This window comes from Chrysochloris asiatica, unplaced genomic scaffold, assembly GCF_000296735.1.
Source record: "Chrysochloris asiatica unplaced genomic scaffold, ChrAsi1.0 scaffold00090, whole genome shotgun sequence".
Taxonomy (NCBI): Eukaryota; Metazoa; Chordata; class Mammalia; order Afrosoricida; family Chrysochloridae; genus Chrysochloris; species Chrysochloris asiatica.
The window spans coordinates 11173893-11194657 of record NW_006408608.1 but is presented as its reverse complement, the minus strand read 5'-3'; the positions used below and the strand labels follow the sequence as shown (position 1 = coordinate 11194657).

Genomic DNA, 20765 nt, shown 5'->3' with positions numbered 1-20765 from the left:
AACAACAACAACAAGCAGGTAGTGACAATAATAGGCCAGCCAGGTGCCACCCCAGGTTAACAACAAAGTGATCGCATGCAAGGCTTGACGCTTGGGGTGAGAGGTCATCCTGACAACAGAGCAAGTCATCATGGGAACCAGGTCAGAGACCCATGGGCTCCCCCAGACCACCACTCCCTCCAGACATTCCCCTGGCCACTCCCAGCTGCTCACGTGACCACCCCCTCTGGCCTTATGGGAGTCTCTAAAAATGGAATCAACAGGTGTCACTGTACTGTTGGGTGGGTTTGGCTTCTTCTCTTTTCCTTCCCCTCTCTCCACTTTGGTACTCTGTGGTTTTAGGCCATTAAAAAGTAGAGTCCACTCCTATGCGTCCCAGAAGACGGCTGCTGAAATGCATCTGTGCTAGGTGTGGGACCCAAAAATGTGACCAAAAAAAGTTGGTGCCCTTCTCCCGGCAACCTTTGTGTCAATTTAAGCAAATATTGTGGTGTGTTTCCATGGTGATTCCTGTTTTGAATATCCAACTACACTCACTTTTTAAAGGGCTTTTCCTGTTTGCGTTTCAACGTCAAACCTGTAAATATTTTCAGCCTTTTGTAAAAAAAATGGGCACATGTGCATGCAAACACAAATACACCCCCTGATCCCGCACACCATCTCCCAGACCTGGAGGCTGAGATCATGGGAAGGTGGCAGTGGATGCCTCGGTTGCTCTCACACCCACCCGGCACCAGGGAAGGTGGCAGTTGAAATTCCAGTTTTTTCCTTCCCCCTCTGCTGGGATTGCAGCATCCGCAGACTGTTCCATGTGTGTGTGAGTGGATCATCCCTGACTCCACGATGTGGTATGGTGTGGGCAGCTGCCTGGCAGGTTCTCCAACATGGCCCAGCCCTCACTGGTCCCGGGCCTCGCTGGAGCGCACGAATCCTCCTCTCCTGCTGCCCAAGGTTGGGCGTGAGCCCAAGGGGGAGTTGGTTTTGAAGGCAAAGTCTCCCTGCAAAACCTCAACCCCCCCCCACCTCTGCTACTGGGCAATGCCACCAAGACCACCGTCCAGCAAGGACAGTGATAGCCGTCCCTGGAAAGGGGCTTGGATCTGCTCTGCTCCCACTCCACCCTGCAGCACCATACAGGGTTAACGGCAGGTTTCCTGGTTTCCATGGATTCCCGCCAGGCCCCTAATGTGAGTTTCGTGTGATTTGGGGGAAGTGGATTTCCTTTGTTTTCCAGTTTGGGAATATTTTTTTCTTTAAAAAAGAGGAAAAAACACTTTAATGGGAACTTCGGGCCATTGGGAGACTCACTCCTCTGAGCTTGGACACTCCCTGATGGTCAGTCCAGAATCTTCCACAGCCCTGTGTAGTCCACTTACCACAAACTATCTCTTAGTTAGTGGGAAGGATGTTTGAGGACCCCCAACAGCCCTCAACCCTGCAACAATCTTCTGGAGTCTGCACTCCAATAACCCATCAGAAGGACCCCTGCCCCACCCAAAAGTCAGGCTCTTACCCAAGGGGGAGACACTCTACCCCTTTCAGCTTTGTAAAGGGACATATACATTTGCTCTGGGCCAAGGTCAAAGAGATACCTCTGCCTCCCTGACTCCTGGCAAGGAGCTAGAAAGCTGGAATCTGACCCCACACGAATGGTGAAGGATACCAGAATGCTAGATCCTGGACAGAACGGGGTCCTACATGTAGGGGTGGGGTGTACCACACCCTGGTAGTACTTTGTTTGGCTCCTGAGCTGAGAGAGGGGCCTGACCAGGCACAAAGAGTTTCTCAGCTTTGGCAACAAAAATATCTGAATGAAGGGTGCGGCCAGTCCTCCTCCTCCTCCTCAGCCTTCCCCATTCCTGTCATCTCCAAGCCCTGCCACAGCATACAGCCTTCCTCCTGGACTGTCCTCAACCAAGTGGCCTGACCCATTTACCAGACCAGCCCACAGGCCCCAGGCCTTCATGGACTAGAGCTCTCCCACAGTCCAGGACCCAAGGGGCCACAATCCCAGTCAGAAGGTGGAAAGCCCAGGGGGCAGATTTCTTTGGCCGGGACTGGGATTGGCAGTACCAAGGGCAAAGATGTGAGAAGCCATGTGGGGTTACAAGATAACACCAGGCAGGAATCAGAAGACATGGGCCTGTGCCCTAGTTCTGTCACTAGGCCCCAGTTCACCGTGGGCCTGTGGACAAGCCACCTAACCTCCTCAGGGCTCTGTTTCCTCACCATGTAAATGGAGCTAATGATACCTTCTTTCCTGCTACCTCAAAGGAGGCAGGGTGGACCAACAAGAGATGAGGAAGGGTGTTAACAAGCACTCTAGAAATGCCCTCAATGGCCACCACCCTCTTCTTCCCCAAGTGCCTCCCCCCCCCCCGACACACACACACTCACACGCTATTCCACATGCATCCTTGCCCACAATGGACTAGAGTAATTTGTTCACAAGTCTGCCACTGCCTCTGGATTTTTAATTCCTCGAGGGCAGAAACAAGGTTTAATTATCTTTGGGTCCCTAGCACTTAGCACACCAGCTGCCCCCCGTCCGCTATGGGGGGCAGCAGTAAGAGCTTGTAGAACTGACCCGCTCTCAGACTTCATGTCAGTCAGGACACGGGCCTGGCACAGCTACCTCCCACTTCTCCAACTGAACATTTCATTCCCTTATTCTCATATTCTGTTCTGTTTGGTTCCCCACGCCTGACCTGCATCTTGGTCTCTTTCTCTCTTTCATTAGCTATATGATTTAGGAACATGTAGGTTCAATGGGACAATTTGATCTCTAGATCTTCCTCTAATTGATCCCAATAAAAATGGACAGAATCCCTACTATGTGCAAGGAACATGCTGGGAGTGAAGGGTCCTGCCAACAAGGCTGACATGAAACCTCATAATATTAATTAACAACGAGTGAGCACTTTCTACTACTTGCCAAGTGCTGAAGCGTCATCCCGACTTGGAGATTCTGGCTAGGCTGGAAGAGGATAACACACCTGGTGAGCAGGCAGGAAGCCCTGAGTCCATCTTGTAAATGGGTCCCAAGTTTTAGGTAGACATTGTCTTCTGGAGGAATAAGGGGGGAGCCACCCATGGACTTGGGAGAAGGCTGCTCTAAGGCCAGGTGGTCCTATGGAAATAGGACAACTTGCTTTTCTTCTCTCCAGAGCTAAGGGATTTTATCCTGGGGTGTGTGTGTGTGTGTGTGTGTGTGTGTGTGTGCAGAGATTGCTGCCGTTCCCTCATTGGGACCTCCCACTGCAATGGAGGCTGAGGGGTGAGAAGCAAGGCCACAGGAAGCCCCTGACATTCTGGGTGAGGGGAGCAACTACCATCTCCCCAACAGGGAGAAGATGCCAAGAGGTGGCTGGGGAAGGAGCCACATCCAAGAGGACGAAGGGGTAGAAGATGGGGCGGGGTAGGAGAGGACAGAGCCCTAATGAGCAGATTTCATAAACCACCCAGAGTGAAAACAAAAACACAGACATACACGTTGCCCAACTTCAGGCTGTATGGAAAAGGGAAAAAAAAACAATAAAAAAATCCACATCTTAGTACAAAAATCCTATGTGATGTGTTGTGGCATGAAAGTGTTTCACTGCATTTTTCATCTGTGATCTCACGCGGCCTACAACGGGTACGCCCAGCGCAGAAGGTATTTGATGGTACACAAAGAGAGCAAACATACACAGTGACCCAAAACAAGGCCAGTCAACAGTCAAATGGGGCCAAGCTGGCCTCTCCTGGCTTCAGGTGGCCTCTTGGCTCCAGGGATGGGCACCTTTAGGCTTCAGAGGGAGAAAGAAAACCAACAAGCACATAGCTCAGGGTAGAAAGAAACACCTACAGTTGTAAATTCACCGAACTCTCCAAGTGGCCCTTCCCCACCTGAGATGCTGCCCAGCGGCCAACAGGGGACAGTGAGGGGCCCACACCTCAGAGGTCTTTCCTGCATGTCACTCACCCCAAAGTTACTACCGTCTCCTTTATTTTCCACCCCTCCCCCTTTTTAATTGTTGAATGAGTTTATAGAGCGGTGTGCCAAAAACAATCAACTCTGGGGAACAGAGGTATACAAAAAAGGGCGTGTCATCAGAGGGAGACGGGTCTCCATGGAAACCACCACCTTTTTTCAGTAGCCTAGGTGAAGTCAGGGCCAGGTGGACTGTGTGGGGGTGGGGAGATACTTCAGACAGTAACCCAGAAAATGGGGGTCGCTGATGACCTGAGGGGGCTGTATATAGGGTGGAGGGTCAGGAAGAGGAATCAGGGTCCACACTAGCAAGAGATCACCAAGAGGGCCAGGCTGTTGGAACACACACATGTACACACACATGCCACTCCACCAGACCACTGTGAAGCATGTCATAGTGGTTAGGTACACAAATTTTGGAGCCAGATGCCACTTAGAACGAGCAAATTACTGTACGTCTCTATGCCTTAGTTTTCCCTTCAGTAAAGTAGAGATAATAATAGTTCCTCCCACATGTTGGTGTTGTTAAGTGTCATCGAGTCAATCCTGACTCATAGTAACCCTCCCAGGACAAGGTTTCTGCGAAGCAACTGGTAGGTTTGAACTGCTGACCTTTTGGTTAGAAGTGCTTATTCTTACAACGCCACATGGTGTTTACTATGCATAATATGTAGTGAAAGTCCATGACAGAAGAGTATGTGCTATAAGCATTTGTTCAATAAAGTAAAATAAAATTTAAAAGTCTAAGTGAAAAGAAGGGGAAAATGTTTCCAGACTCTGCCCCAGTAGAGGAGAAAAATAGTTTAACAATGTTGTTGTTGTTGTTAAGTGCCTTCGAGTCGGTTCCGACCCATAGCGACCCTGTACAGGGTTTCCGAGGGTGTAAATCTTTACGGGAGTAGAAAGTCTCATCTTTCTCCCATAGCTCATGGTTATTAAGCATTGGGTACTAAGGGTTTTAAGAAACCTTGCTGGCATAGTGGGTTATGCTACTAACCACAAGGTCAGTAGTTCGAATCCACCAGTCACTTCTTGGGAGAAAGATGAGGTTTTCTGTTCTTGTAAAGATTTACAACCTCAGAAACCCTATACAGGTTCATTGAGTTGAAACCAACTCAATGGCACACCACCACCACCACTAGGGATTTTAACATATGAGCATGTGTAATAGTCATAAGAACCTGATGAAGGAGGTTATTATATCAACAGTTGAAGAACTAAGACTCAGAGAGGAATGTGATCCACCCAAAGTTATGCACGGTAAGTGATTTGAACCCAGGACTATCTGACATGTAATCATTGTACTGCTTGGCAACAAAAGGGGGAGGACTGAAGAGTGGGAAGCAAGGGGGGGGTGGGTTTTCAGGAGCTTTTGTTCTGGGCTGAACTTTGGTGCAGAGCAAATGGACCCAGGCTCACCCTGGGTGGTTCTGGTTAAAGCGTTCGGCTGCTAACTCACAGGTTAGAGGTTCGAGTTCATCCAGAGGTGTCTTGGAAGAAATGACTGGTGTTTTACTTCCCCAAAACCAGCATGGTCCTACTCTGACCCACATGGGGTTGCCAAGTATTAAAACCAACTCAATGGTAAATGCTGTTGCTGCATGTCATCAAGCCGGTTTCAACTCTTAGCGACCCTGTGTAGTGTTTCTGAGGCTGTACATCCTTATGGGAGCAGAAAGCCTCAGCATTCTCTCACCAAGCAGCTGGTAGATTTGAACTGCTGATCTTTCAGTTAGTAGTACAATGTGTAATCCACTATGCTACCCGTGTTCCTTCAATGGCAACTGGAAATAAGGAAAAGACGAAGCAGTCAACAGGTCAGGATGTCCAAATTGCTTAAGAGTTCCTGCCTCCTGACCCCAAGAAAATCCAGAGTGTCTTGTGAACCTTCCCTCAGAAAGGACAGACATCTCCAAGGATCCAAGACCCAGGAGGCTCCTGGAGGAAAGGTAGGCAGTGGGGAGCCCCCCTGACAGCAATGGCAACCTAAAGCCTGGGAAATGTCTTATTTTCTGACCAAGTCATGTAAATGACCTGGTCCTTTGCATTTCCAGAATTAGGCAGGTGCTCAGAGGGGATGACATGCATCTCCTAACGAAAGACCGGGCCCATGAAGGCCTGGCAGGCATCAAAGCAGGAGGACAAGGCTACCTGCCTTGCTCAGTTTGGTCCTCACCCTCTCAAAGATGGAGGCCAAGCAGGTTTGGTGGCTCAGCCCTTTCTGCCATCGACCACCCAAACTCATTCAGATATTTCCTCTCTCACTTGCTTTTTTTTTTAAAAAAAAAATTTAATGTTCTCTATAATTCATCTGTCCCAGAAGATAATCGATAGAGCCCGTAATGAAAATCTGAGCCATATTTTATGATCTGCTGCAAGCAGAAAGGGCCACATCAGCAGGTCCGGTCTCCGCTTGCCCTATCTGTCTTGCCCACTGCCCCGGGGATTGCTTCCCCTGCTGGCTGACCCTGCCCACAGTACTCTGCCCAGTGCTCTGTTGGTGAGGAAGGTACAGACCCCCAGCACTCCAGCCCTACTCTCCCAAGTCACAGCATGGTCACCAGGCATTGCATAGTCTTCATGGATCTGCGCCCCCATTGGGATCACTGTATCTCCATCCTAGACCCTCACAGCCATCTTCAGTCAGGGCCGTTCTGGAAGCCTGAAGACCTTTACAAGGGTCTGGAGACCTATGTGGGCCTTGCAGAGTCAGGCCAACACTCCATCATGGTAATCCTCACAGAAAGGCTCTGGTCAGGGGAGGATGGATTATTATTGTCCATTTTTACTACCTCAAACCAGTCACTCTTCCCCCTGGTCTCTAGTCCTGTGAGGTGAAGGGTGTGGACAAGCAGCCTGAGGAGAAGTCTTGGGTGCTGTGGGGAGCAGCTCCCTCTCCTGCCAGCCAGGGCTGATGGGAACCCACTGGGGAACACAGAGCCCCATCCTGAGTCCAGGCACCACCTCCAGAAGCCAATCAGCAGGTAAGCTGTTTCTCTTCCCAGAATTCCTCACTTCCTGGAACCAATCATAGAGCACCACAGTGTGGGTACCTGGGAAGGATAACTCAAGTGGGCCAATTAATAAGAGCCCAGAAGATGCTCCAAACATCCTAAGAACAAAAACTCAAACCAATAAAAACATTTGTGTCACATCATGGGTGATTATGCAGCCATTAAGAGACACTTGCAAAAAGTAGGAAATGATTAATTGAAAAAAATCAGATAATTGTATTATCTTTGAATGGTGTCCAACAGAAATTTCTGCCATGATGGAACTATTCTAGATGTGTGTTGTCCAATACAGTAGCACTAGCCTCATGTTGCTGCATTGTTGTTGTTAAGTGCCATCGAGTCAACTCCGACTCATAGTGACCCTACACAGGGTTTCCAAGGAGCAGCAGGTGGATTTGAACCGCCAGCCTAAAGTTCAAACCGACTTTTTGGTTCAGTTGTTATCCTACAGTGCCACACCATGTGATTGTGGAGTCCGTGAAATGTGGCTCATGTGACTGAGGAACTGAATTTTTCATTTCATTTTAATTAATTTAAGTTTAAGCAGCCATATGTGACTAGAGGCCACTGTACTGGACAACATAGGTTTAAATAGATAATCTCATCAATGTAAATTTTTTTCTTAATAAAAAATTTAAAAGGCTATTATCCCAAGGCAATGGAATAATCATTGTTAACTAGAATAGTTAACAACGTTAGTAGTGAATATTTTTTAAGTGCTGTGTGCCCAGTTCAGTGCTAAGTATTCTATAGAGATCATCTCATGGACTCTTCACCACCCCACAAAATGTATGTTATCATTATCCCCACTTTACAGATGAGAAAACTAAGATTCAGAAAAATTATGTAACTGATTCAAAGTCACACTGCTGGGTGGCAAAGCTATAGCTCAAACAGGTCTTTCTGACCCTGTAAGTTCCTGGTTTTGAACTCAACTACTAACCTAAAACGCCACAGAAGAAAGACCTGGTAAACAGTTTCTATAAAGACTGTTGTTGTTGCTACTAAGTGCTGTTGAGTTCCTTCCGACTCATAGTGACCCTGCATACGGTTTCTGAAAAGCAGCCGGTGGGTTTGAACGGCCATCTTTGTGGTTCACAGTCCAATGATGCCAGTCCTACAGTGCACACCATAAAGATTACAGTCAAGAAAACCCTATGGAGTCATTCTATTCTGCAATGATGTGCATTGATAACAGTTAACAACAACAATCAACACTTTTCACAATTACATTGGTGTTGTTATTAAGTGTCATCAAGTTGGTTCCAATTCATAGCAAACCTGTATAGCGTTTCCAAGGAGCATCTGGTGGGTTTGAACTGCTGACCTTGTGATTCGCAGTCCAGTGCTGATCCACAGTGCCACACCATACTTTTAAAATTTATTTTCTCCACATTGTTTTCATATTTTCCAAGGAGTCAGAAGCAGGATTTTGAATCAAGGAGAAAATATATATATTTTAAATACCGTAAAAACGGGTGACAGCTTTCCCTGCCAGGACCATGGCCAACTGGACCTCCAGCTGGTGGATGGAGAAAGGAGTCGGCCACACAGTCCCAGGTTCCCTGGGTCCTATATGCTCCTACTGCGCAGATGCCTACCTCCAGGAGGCCTGGAGCCTACAGATGATGCTTGGCCTTGGATTCTCCAGCAGCCCGGATTCCAGCAAGATCCAGTTTCCTCCCAGCCCCACCCCGGATTCAGTTCCTAACAGGTTTCTCAGCAGTTTTGCAATCATCCCTCAGGTCTACATCTTAAAGAAGGCAGCAGGCCATGGGGTTGTCTACAAAGGAGACTCTTCCCCCTATCTCAGACCACTCTCTCTCCTACCAATGTGTGTAGGGAAGCCAGGAACTCTGGGCTGCCAACTCAAACCCTGGAACAACACATGGTCTGGCTTCTGCGGTACAGTTTTCCCAAGAGGACATAGTCATCACCTCCACGGATCCCCTCTTGGGATTACATCCAGGTTCAGAACAAGGAGAGGGACAAAGGGAATCCTGTCAAATGGTCCATGATAAAAGAAAAACCCCAGCAAGGACCAAGTCCAGCTAGAAATGGATTCCTGCTTGATTGTTCTTTTTTCCCCATAGCACCAACTGGCGGGGGAGGGTCAGGGAGGGAGTGACTGCCCCATTGGATCTCATTTGACCTGGTTTCCATTCAGTTCTTTTCCCCCCCTGAGATACACAGATTGTTCAGGTTTCGGGGTGGAGGGGGGCAGGATAAATGTCTGAATGTTCTTACTTGGAGGTTTTATTATTATTATTATTATGGGGTTTTGGTTCCCTGCTGTCTGCAGTTCTCTGTAGTTTCCAATCTTCCTTAAGTTCACCCTTGGATTTATATATTTATTTTTTGGGTTGGTTTCAGGTGCTTCTCGTTTATCAAACAATCAGCCCTGTGAGGTACATTGGGTGTTTCCAGAAATTACATCACAAAAAATCATGCAATTAAAGTGTAAGGGAAAAAAAAACATAGCTGTTGCTTAATTTTGTATTTTAATTAGCGACTTATTGTAAACGTAGACTTTTAAAATGGAGGCGCCTAAGCAAAACCAGTAAACAAGTTTTTCTGATGAATTAATTTCACCTCTTCCCTCCTCCTCCTCCTCACCAGCTCAACTGTCATCCTCTAGAAGTTCTCTGCCCACTTTTTTCAAGCCTACTTCCTGAACCTTCCCAAGATGTATGAGAAAAAGAACACCAGTCATGTTAAAATGGGGGAGCCCTGGCCCCCAGGACTCCCGCTGGAGCTCTGTTGGAGGACCACCAAGGAAGTCTTGATGAGGGGATGTTGACTGGCCTGAAGGCCATCCCTGAACCCCCTTCATCTTCAGTCCTGCTTCACTGCTGCCAAGGCCCTCTCGACTGAATCCCAGAAGACCCTTCTACTCCCATCAGGAAAGGAGCGTGAGAAAAGTCCAGTGCAGTGCAGACTGCCAAGACAATAGTTAGGGAGTGTGGAGACATGTGACACCTGGAGACCAGGCAAGAAAATAAGGTGAGAAATCCTAGAGAGAGAGGGAGGCTGGGCATGTGAACAGAAAGAAGCAGAAGGAGCTGGTAGCCAGGGAAAGGGACTCTGAAATGAGAGTCATCTGGGTTAAATGGCAGATGGGAGAAGGAATACACCTAGCAGATCCAGGCACCCCCAGAAGAGGAGATTCACCACCACCAGTCTCACTTCCACCATTTTTCAAGCCACCACCATTAGCCAAGCTGCCGCCATTGGTTTAACCTCTACAATTAGTCAAGCTGCTGCCAATGATGGAGGCTTGATCATTGGTCTAGCCTCCACCACCAGAAGGGGTGATTCAAAGCCATCTTCACCACTGGTCAAACCATCCCCATTGGTCATACTGCTTAACTTAGGTCTAGCCTCTCCCATTGGCTAAGCAGTCACCATTGGTCCAATCATCATTAGCCTAGCCTCTACCATTAGTCAAGCTGCTACCACTGGTCCAGACACCACCAATGGTCTACTCATCTGCTCTTCCCTTTGCAGAAACTTCAGTGGCCAGGAGAGGTGGGCTGATTTGGCCTCATTTTTGCTTTCAGCCTTGAGAGAAGGCAGAGCTTTCCTACTCTCATTACGGAACCCCTCCATAAGTGAACCAGAACACTGAGTAGAGTGAGCATGTCTCCACTGGGTCATAGTCTAAAGAATCCTAGTAGTGGGCTGTGGAAAGGCTGCCATTTCTCTGCTCACTCTCATTTCTGATCATCTTCAAGGTGGAATCCCTCTGCCTCTGCCTCTGCCTCTGGGATCCCCCAGAGCATGTTGTGTGTGGGTGTGGGTGTGTGTAAGAAGACTCTAGAACACCTCGTGGCAGAATCTTGGCCCCCACACATTTGATTCCCAGAGAAAGGAAGTAGGGGAGGAAAGAAGACCCCAAAGGAAGGAGGAAAGGAAGGGGCCGGGCATCTGTGTCATCACGCACCGGTGGGAACCCAGACCCAACCCCAGGATGGATCCTGCTCAGTTCAGCTTCAATCGGAAAGGAAAGCTCCCATCAAACATAGGCCAAGCAGGGATGTGGGCACTGAGATTAGTAATTTGGAAAACCATCTAAGGAACCTGGCCCTGGGAAGACAGCAACAGGATTTAATACCTTATCCTGGCTGTCTGGTAAACACCCTGAGCCATCCCACTCTCCGTTAGGCAGCCTCCGATCCTCAGGTGTGCTGGCGACGGGCAGGTAGAGGCAGACGTGGGCAGAGACAGGAAGGGAGGGAGTATGAGCTGGGGGAGGGGGTGGGGAGGAGCTGGCCTGGGAGAAGAAGATGGGTGGCAGCCAAACCAGACAGTCAGTGAGACAGCTGACAGGTGCAGGAAAAGGGGGGTGGGGTGGGGCAGGAGAGGAGAAAGGTGAGCTGGGGGTTCGGAATACTTGGATACATCCCGGGGATTGGGCGAGCTGAGAGGAAGGGTCAGCATTGTGGAGACCGAAGATCTAGGAGTTCTGAGCACCTTTTTCTTCCAGTTAAAGCAGAAACTTGTGGGTAGGGGAGCTAGGGACCAGGCAACAGGTTTCCCCAAACCAAACAGGACACATAGTAGGTAGGGGGTCCACCTTCCAGGGCTTGTTATGGACAGATACAACAGTGGCCCACTGGTGTCCTTTAGGTCCTGTCTCCCCAACTCTCAGTGGTTTGCTGTTGTGACTGGTAACTGCCATCCAGGTGACTCCTGACTCAGGGCAACCCCCCGCACACAATGGAGCAAAACACGGCCTGATTCTATGCCTTACCCACAATCGGTTGGGGATTGGACGGTTGTCATCCACAGAGTTTTCACTGGCTGATTTTTGGAAGTGTATCTTCCTAGCCTGGCCTAGTCTAGAAGCTTCATGGACACTTATTTAGCATCATAACAACACACAAGCCTTCCCTGACAGATGAGTGATGTGCTGGTCAGGAATCGAACTCAAGACTCTAAGTGGGATGTGGGAGACCCTGAAGGAGCAAAGTCAAATATACATAGCCCATGCCAGAACCATCAAAATGCAGCTGCCTCCTACTCCTGGGAGTGTTGGGAGGGAACAGGGAAGTGGGGAAAGGAAGAGGGGGGGGTCCTTGGCTTCTCAGGGGACCCCAGCTCTGCCCTGGTTGTTCCTTGAGGTGGTCCAGAGCACACCTCTATTCTGATCCTGACACACGGGTCAAGCGTGAGAGAATGGGCAGGTGTCTGTGCAGAGGGCAGGCCCTTCCTAGTGCCACCCTTACCACCAGACCCAAGCAAGTGGGCACCCCACTAATCTTCTTTTCCCATTTCCGTCTGCTCTTTGATGTAATTATAGTTTTTTATTAAAACCCACCCAGAGTGGAACCCCTCTGCCTAATGCACTTTCTAAATCCTTGGGTCCACATTGGGCCTTCCCCACCTCACAGGGAATCAGAAACCATTTCAAAGCTAAAAAACGAAGCACTTTTTAGTTTTGTCTCTGCCTTCTTGCAGCAGCCCTCTCAAACCTGCCCTGGCTTTGGCCATCTGCATCTCTTCAGATCCTTTTACTCTGTCCCCTCAGTGGTCAGCCTAGAGTCGCCAGGGCCTCCTATATTCAGCAGCTAGTAAGAAGAGATCTGGGCTTATAACATGGTTGGATTTAGGGTCCCTTCCATCAATCCCATAAACCCTGAAGATGCCATGCACAGTCCCTTAGTCCAAAAAGAAAACCTGAAGCTCAGATGAAGCATTTTTTAAAAGGAATGCTGTGGCCTGAGGCCAGTCTGACCCACTAGATCATTTCCTATCACCTAAGTCAATGCAGATAAAGCGTGACCTGGTAGGCATTAGAGAAGCCATCAGGAGAGGTGGCAACAACGTGGCCATGGTAGCTGCCAGCTCTGCCTGCCAGGAGACCCCCTGCCCACCCTCCTCTGCCCCAGTGACAAGTTCCCTGCAGCTGACTAGGTGAGTCCCACACCTCAGCGCTCACACTTTCTGCTGTCAAGGGAATCCTTCAGCATCTCCTGCAACCATTTCAGCTCCAGTTTTCTCTTACAGGATCTCTCCTCCAATTTCTCAACTCTAGCTTTGCCAAGACCAACTGCTTGCATCTTTGCATTAAACACATACAAACACACACAACATACACACACATACACACACGCTCACACAACATAACCGAAGAAGGGAGAGAGTATACACTGGGGGAGGAATAAACACAACACAAAACCTAGGGTAGGGGTTGGAAACTAGCGACACTGGCTCCCCATTTTCCCCCGCACCAGGCAGGCAGCCAGAGAACCCTGGGCAATACAACATGCTGCTGGCTCCGCCAGACATTAGAACACTTGTTCGGCTCCCTACCCTTTGGAAGCTGGTCCCCCAATGCATTGCTTTGGGCCATGGCTGCTGATAATTTTTCAGAGATAAACAAACCGGTTTGGATAAAACAAGAACCAACCTGAAATCTTCATTCAAAACTCAAAATGAAACTCTCTTACCACCCCCTCTCCTTCTTTTCTCCACCCACCCAAGCCATCACCGCCCCCCTCGACCCCACCTAGGTCCTCCAAATTCAGACAACTTGATTTTTAAATTCGGTTCTCTAGATTTTTATTTTCTGGCAAAGATACTACCATGGGACCATTTGGCACAAAGTGAAGGGATGCTAGCTTACTGAAGGTTCCACTGCCCGTTTTCAAGGATGCCTGAGGTTGTAAGGAAGAACGGAGATGGGGATCAGGTCTGGGAAGCTCAGGCTGACTCCTGGCCTGGTGTTTTCTCCGGACACCTCTGAGGTTCAGGATCTCCCCATTTTATTCCTTTCGCTCTCCAGAAGTTCCTATGGGGGTAGGATGCCTTGTCTACATGCCCTTGCCAGAAGCAGATGGAAGAGGTTGTTCAGTTCTTCTTGGGGGTCCACTGAGTATATCAAGGCCCAATATCAGGACAGAGAGAATCAAAGGACCCAGAGGAAGGAAGCAGTCCTGAGGTGTGAAGGTCATATGCGCTGCCTGCCAGCTGCCCTGTGTGTGACCTGCCCACCTGCCTGGCACACCCTCACCCACCACCCCATCCCACCCAATCAGGCCCCCGAGTGTCCCAGCTGTATAGAGTTTACTGCTTTCTGCCCTGAGCTTGCTGGAAACTCTGCCAGACCTTCTGCCTCCCAAGTCCCCATGAGTAGGGTCTGCGTGGTCTTTGTAGCTAATTTACACCCGTCAGGGTTTAAAATAGCAGAGGCATAAATGAAAAGTCCAATTTCTTCAAATTTGCATTGTAAAACCATCCTTCAACTTCCTTGAAATAAATTTTACTATTTTATTAGTGCAAACAAAATGGTAATAAAACACTAATACAGCGCCTTGTATCCAGGGGAAGAGCTAAAATTAACATAGAGCGAGCAGTGTTTGCTATTACATTCAATTACCTTTTTACTTGAGATTTACATTCTCATCCCCTTAATCTCCATAGTAGTGGCTTCAACATCATGCCTGCGCACAGGCCAGCAGGCGCCCAAGCTCTGCCCTTCCGGAGCCCCCACAGCTGGAAGCCAGGCCTCCTACACAGATGGTGTGCACCCTGGGCACCACGCCCACCCTTTTTACCACTGCTGCTTCTTGTCATGGGGGTCCCACATCTCGACCTGCGTGTAATAACCTCATGCAGCAGACTCTCTGTACTTAGCAAGTTCAAAGCAAAAGGCTGTGACATGAGGTGCTTGGAGGCATGGGGATCAAGAGCAGGTGCACAGGGTAGGGGCCGGGGGCACAGCTCCTGGAGGCTTTGAAGGCTCTCCTGGTGGAAGACTGGGCGAGGAGCTCATGGGAGCCATGGGGAAACTGGCACCTCTGGTTTGACAGGTTGGAAGGGGGTTTGCTATACTGGCACAGCTGGGGCTCTGGATTGTGGCAGCAAGCTGGAGCCATGTTAAAGTGGGAAGGGACTCGGAAACCACTATTGGGGGCCTCTCGCTCCGTAGATGGCAAAGTCAAGGTCTTTGGAAATGCCTGCTTGTCAGTGGCAAACAGGCTAAGAACATTCCCCACCCCCTGAGTCTTGTTTCATCACTTATGTCCTTTCATCAACAAAGACCCAGGGCCATTGAGTCAATTCTGACTCATGACAACTAATTTGTGTTACAGAATAGAACTGTGCTCCATCGGGTTTTCCTGGTTGTAATCTTTCAGAAAAAAAGATTTCCAGGCCTTTCTTCTGTGGTGCTCTTGGGTGGGTTCACACTGCCAGTCTTTAGTTTGGTAAAATAAAAAACAAAGTCCTTTCTGACTCATAACAGCCCTACAAGACAGAGCAGAACTGTCCCCATAGGGTTTCTGAGGCTGTAAACCTTTACTGAACCAGACTGCCATATCGTTCTCCCAAGAAGTAGTTGATGGGTTCGAACTGCTGACCTTTTAGTTAGCAGTCAAGTACTTGACCACTGCACCACTAGTCACATGCAAACCATTTGCACCACCTAGGGACCTTCCTTATCAGCAGAGAGAGGGTCCCTAAGACCAGAGGACGCGCCACCCCAATGGCAATCACAAGGCATCTATTCCTCCAAGAGGACCTCTCTCTCTTTTTTTTTCTTTCTGGAAGTAGGGGAAAACATGATTTCATATCTGAACTGGTCAGCCCTGCCCTGGTCATAGAAGATAACCACATTTCCAGGTGGCCCAAAGACCTGGTTCTAAATCTGTCACTGGCCAGTGGTATAACCTTGTACCTCTCTTCTCTGGGGCTCAGTTTCTTTTTTTATAGAATGGGGACAATAATCCCTGAGGTGCCCTGTTCACGGGAATTGTCCTAATGACTGAAAAATCGTGAAGGTGCTAGGTCCACTTGAGCCTCAGAGCTCAGCTGCAGACCCATTCCCGAAATAGCTTGTTAAAGGAGAGATGTACAAACTCCAGAAGATGAAAAAGGTAAGAACTCTAACAAGGTTGGATTCTAGGGTCCAAGCCCATCCAAGAACCACAGACAGGGACATCCAAGTGTGTTCGTTCTAGGCCACAAAGCCCTTCGACCCATAAACCTTCTTTCTTTTACTGGTCAAAGGATTGCCAAAGAGAAGGCCCTGAATTATTCCAACAAACTTGTTTGACGGAAGATCCAATAAGCCTAGGATCCAGGCTATCTTACCATTTTAATTGAAGAGCTGGTTGGGGCCGGGGGGTAAGGCCATACATGAGAAACTAGATTAAAGCCTCTCCCCCCATAAATTTTACTATGCCTGGCTATTAGAAAAAACAAACAGTTGTTATTGAATCAATTCCAATTCATAGTGATCCCATGTGTGCGAGGATAGCACTGCACTCCATAGGCTTTTCAATGGCTGATTTTTTCAAAGTAGCTTTCCAGACCTTTCTTCCAAGGAACCTCTGGCTGTACTCGAACCTCCAACCTTTGGAGTCTAGTGTGTTAACCATTTGTACCCCCAGGGACTCTGCTTGACTATTATTACCAGGAAAAAAGTGACTAAGGCTAAAGAGTATATGCACACACACACACACACACACACAGAGTCCCAACTTTCCTCTCTCTGGGTCTTATTCTTAAACTGTCTTCCTGTGGATACTGGGAAGAAAGACCTGGTCCAAATCTATGCAAAATCAGCTTGTTCTTAGCCCTAATCCACATAGAATTCTGATTCCTACTGGCAGAGAGCAGTTTCTGGGATATCGATGAGGAAGTATCTTCCTTAAACCAAACCAGAAGCTAAGGTAAAAGCAATAAGCAGCTCAGAACAGCCAAAATGAAACGCATGCATTTACCAAAGACAAACCTGGCTGTCCTGGCTCCAATCCTACCTTCCAGGGTCCCTCTACTCCTACCTCATCACTTTCTTGCCCAGAGGTGAACGTCACTCAATAGCTTGGAGGTTCCACAAATCAACAAGGCAAAACCCCTTTCGAGGAGCCAAAAAAGCAACCCAAGTGCAGAACCAGAAGACTTGTACTTCGTTCAAACTGATCCTCTGCGGTTTTTTCCCCTCATTTTTCTCTCCGCACGGGAGAAACAAAAGCAAGTTTGTTGTTGCCGTGCAAATGTTTCTTGGGCCTTGTCTGAGTTCTGCCTTGTTTTTCTTTTCCTTTCTGTCTCCCCCACCCCCATCCCCACCCAGCCTACCCTGCCTCCCCACCTTGAATAAATAAAGCACCCAGAGCTGGCACTGGCTAGTAAGGAAAGTACAAACTATCTCAGAATTTTATAATTTTTTTTTTTTTTTTAAACACACTGGCCTAGAGTTTTGGGCAAAGGACAAAAGCTATTGTTGAACAGCACAACACGAACGTCTGAGTCACCGATACGACTTGGCTTTTGAAGATCTCATAGGTTTCTGTGGCTGGCATAGGCGGTGAGCTCAGCGCCCTGCGGGGGCCGTGGATACAGGCGCCCTCTCACCTGGCGCTGCCCCGCCCCCTCCTCCTCACCAGGGCTCCATACTGGGCGGACACGTTGGCTTTGTTGGTTTTTAATCACAGGGGGGAATTTAAATAAAATGTTGTGAAATAAAAAACAAATCACTGTCGTCCCACCAGCCTAACACTATAATTTTCATTTGGGAGGATTACCTTTCGAGCTTTGTCCATAAGCATTTGTATTTTTATATAGTTACCACTGTGACATTCACAGCATTGGGCTTTTTTTTTTTTTGGCTTGGGTTGTTGTTGTTGTTGTTGTCACTCTTATAATAAGCTTATTTTCATGTTTCGAAATCATCTTTAGGGTTATTATCCGTCTAGGTGACACAGTATTTATTCCACCGTATTATTCCTCAGCGAGATGCGGAGAGGGGGCCAGGGGAGCCCTCTCCTTGAATGGAATCATTTATCCACATGATTCAAGTCAAGGTGGGGTTTTGCCTGAGTGATCCGGATCACCTTGGTAGAAGGGATGGGGCTTAGAGAGTGGACCTAGAGAACGGGCAGAGGTTCTATCAAAAGCTGGCCCATCCTGTGCCTGACCAGGAACGTGCCCCACCCCCCTCCCATGCCCAGAAAGACATCGTGGGCTCCAGCAATGGCCTTCAAACTCATGCTGACCTTCACTCCCCACAAACTGCACTTCCTCTTTATAAAGCGCCCTGGCAGCAAAAGGCCCATGACAACACTCTGCGCTCCGTTTTTATATCTGAATATCTCAAAGCACTTAGCAAAGACTTTCATTTTCTCATTACCCCAAGGAGAGGAGGTCATTCGGGAAAATGGTACCAATATTCCCATTTGTCAAAAGCAAGAAGGAAGTGAGTTAAAAGGGAAATTCTGCCACTTAACTGAGCAAAACCAGCCCGGAGTAGACACAAGGGTCTCGTCCGTCTCTCCATTCACCAAGTTTGCTTTATCCAAGGCAACTTCGAGAAACTCGTGAGCCAAAAGAGCCTCTGGGCCCAAACCAGGGCTCCACTGTGCCTGAGAATCAGTCCCTCCTAGTGGTCCCAGCGCTGGAGGTGTTGTCTTCCCACCTCATCCAGCTCCTCCACCAAAGCCATATTCTCTCACGATTATAATAATGTAAAGATATTATATAAACTGTATGTGTATAGTCTCCAAAGGGGGAAAACACTAGATGGAAGGAAATACAGTAAATACAAAACAACGCTGTATTATGATAATCAAGTTCTCAGTAACAGTTGTTTCCTTTTATCTATTTTTAAAAACTATGTAAAATAGAGAGTTCTGGTATGGCATTGTAGCGTAGTGGTTACAAATCGGGCTGTGAACCTTAAGGTAAGCGGTTCGAAACTACTAGCTGCACCGTGGAAGAAAGATCAGGCTTTCTACTCCCGTAAAGATTTACACCCTCGGAAACCCTGTACAGGGTCGCTATGGGTCGGAACCGACTCGACGGCACTTAACAACAACAACAACGGTATGGCACTGTGGGTTAACGCACTGGACTGCAAAGTCAGTTTGAACCCAAGAGTGGGTAGTTCAAGCTCACCAATCACTCCTCAGAAACCTTATATGGAGTAACTATAAGCTGGAACCGACTCCATGGCACACAAAAACAACAATCATTTAAAATAAGGTTCTATTCTTCCAGTGCATGGGGAATAGCTCCAGAGTTAAATCAACTTTTGTCCAAACCCAGCTCTCCTTTTAACTTGCTGTGTGAGCTCAGATAAGTTACCTAACGTCTCTGAGTCTTGTTTTCTGATGGATACAATGGAACTTAAACCACCTCTGCATTATATCCTTCACTCCCACAGATAGTCATAACATGGCAACTGACACATAGCCGGCACTTGGTGGATATCTGTTGTTTTTCTCTCTTTATAAAAAAAAATAATATATAAAATCAACTCTGCTTGAGGGATGCCCCCGGCAACAAAAACAGGACCCCCTTACCAGTACCCTCTCCAAGTTCTTCCACATCTTTTCACTCCTCTTCCCTTTCCCCCAGCCCTTTGCAAGATCCTAGCACACAGACCTCAGGATGCTGGCCCCAGCTCACTTCTGACTCACCTGGAAGTTGAGGAGGGGGCCCTGGGATCAGAGAATAAGACTTTCCTCTGACCTCCTCTACCAGCAGTGAGTGAATGCCTTGTGCAGCAACTCGGAGGACACGCAGAACAATCCCTGGGTTAGCACCTTCCTGGCAGTCACCCGCCAGGAACAGGTGCCAGGCAGCAAAGGCCACCTGCGCTTGGGGGAGGGCAAGGGCCACACTCCCTTCTGCCAGGAAGGCAAAGAAGAACCAAGATGGCGGCCAGTGCCTCGGTGTCAACTCCTCCCTGGGCCAGGCAGCCCAGGCCAGCCCAGGAGCTGTGGCCTGGGGATCCGAGGACCCAAACCTGGGTACCACAATCTTCCCTCCCATTCCCACAGTGGCCATAGGCTCTGGGCTGGAGCTCTAGTGTGGCCTGGGGGGGTGGGGTGGGGGGTGAGGGGTCCTGGTACCTGAACACTAAGCCCTCTGCCTTTTGGGTGACAGATGTGAAGGAAGGAGTATAGTAAAAGAATGGTACAGGGTTACCTTACTTGTCAAAAGTTCTCTTTACGCCATTTTGCTTTTATGAAGACCTACATTAGTACCTGTTTTCACTAACCAAAGAGAAAGCCAAAGAAGATTTTCGCTTTTGTGTTTGAAAGAAAAAAAGTGGGGGGGTGTAAAAAATGAAACCGGTGTTCGCTGTTTATTTTGCAGTGAGTAGTTAAAGAGGCAGCGTGCACTCCAAATGAGCAGTGAGTGACCTCACCAAGCTCCTTCCCCGGAATGATACTCAGCTCCTCTGTATCAAGCCGCCATCGCTTTGAACGGTGTCTGTGAAAGCAGCATGTTACTGTGATTTTAGGCTTGATGTGCTATTTGGTAGTTTACTTTCTGGGGTCTGGGAACACTCAAAATTTTTTTCCATATAAATAAATGGCAATTGCTTCTCCGCTTTATGCTACTTCAGCTTAGAAAAGATTTCATAGGCATGTTCTGCTTTCGGATAGTTGGGGAAACCTGGAGTAATAATAGCTATTTTTTGTTACTGTGGGCCAGATCCTTTGCTAAGCTAAGTGTCTTACTGGCATTATTTCATTTAATCTTCACAGCCACCCCATGTGACCCCTTTCACAAATGAGAAAACTGAGGTTCAAAAGGGTTAGTGATGTGCCCAAGGTCACAGTACTAATAAATGAAGGAACAGGGATTTGAACCTATGTACTTTACCACTAAGACTCCTGGTGTGGTGCTGTAGGATCAGCACTGGACTTTGAACCATAAGGTCAGCAGTTCAAACCCACCAGCTACTCCTGGAAACCCCTACACAGGGTCATTTTGAGTCAGAACTGACTCGATGGTACTTAACAATAACACCACCACTATTCTTT

The 20765-nt window shown here is 48.2% G+C and overlaps 1 protein-coding gene across 1 annotated transcript in view; it reads right to left on the bottom strand.

Annotated features, from left to right (window-relative positions):
* CASZ1 (castor zinc finger 1) overlaps window positions 1–20765 on the bottom strand; it is a 166556-nt gene that overhangs the window by 127660 nt on the left and 18131 nt on the right. The window lies entirely within an intron of this gene.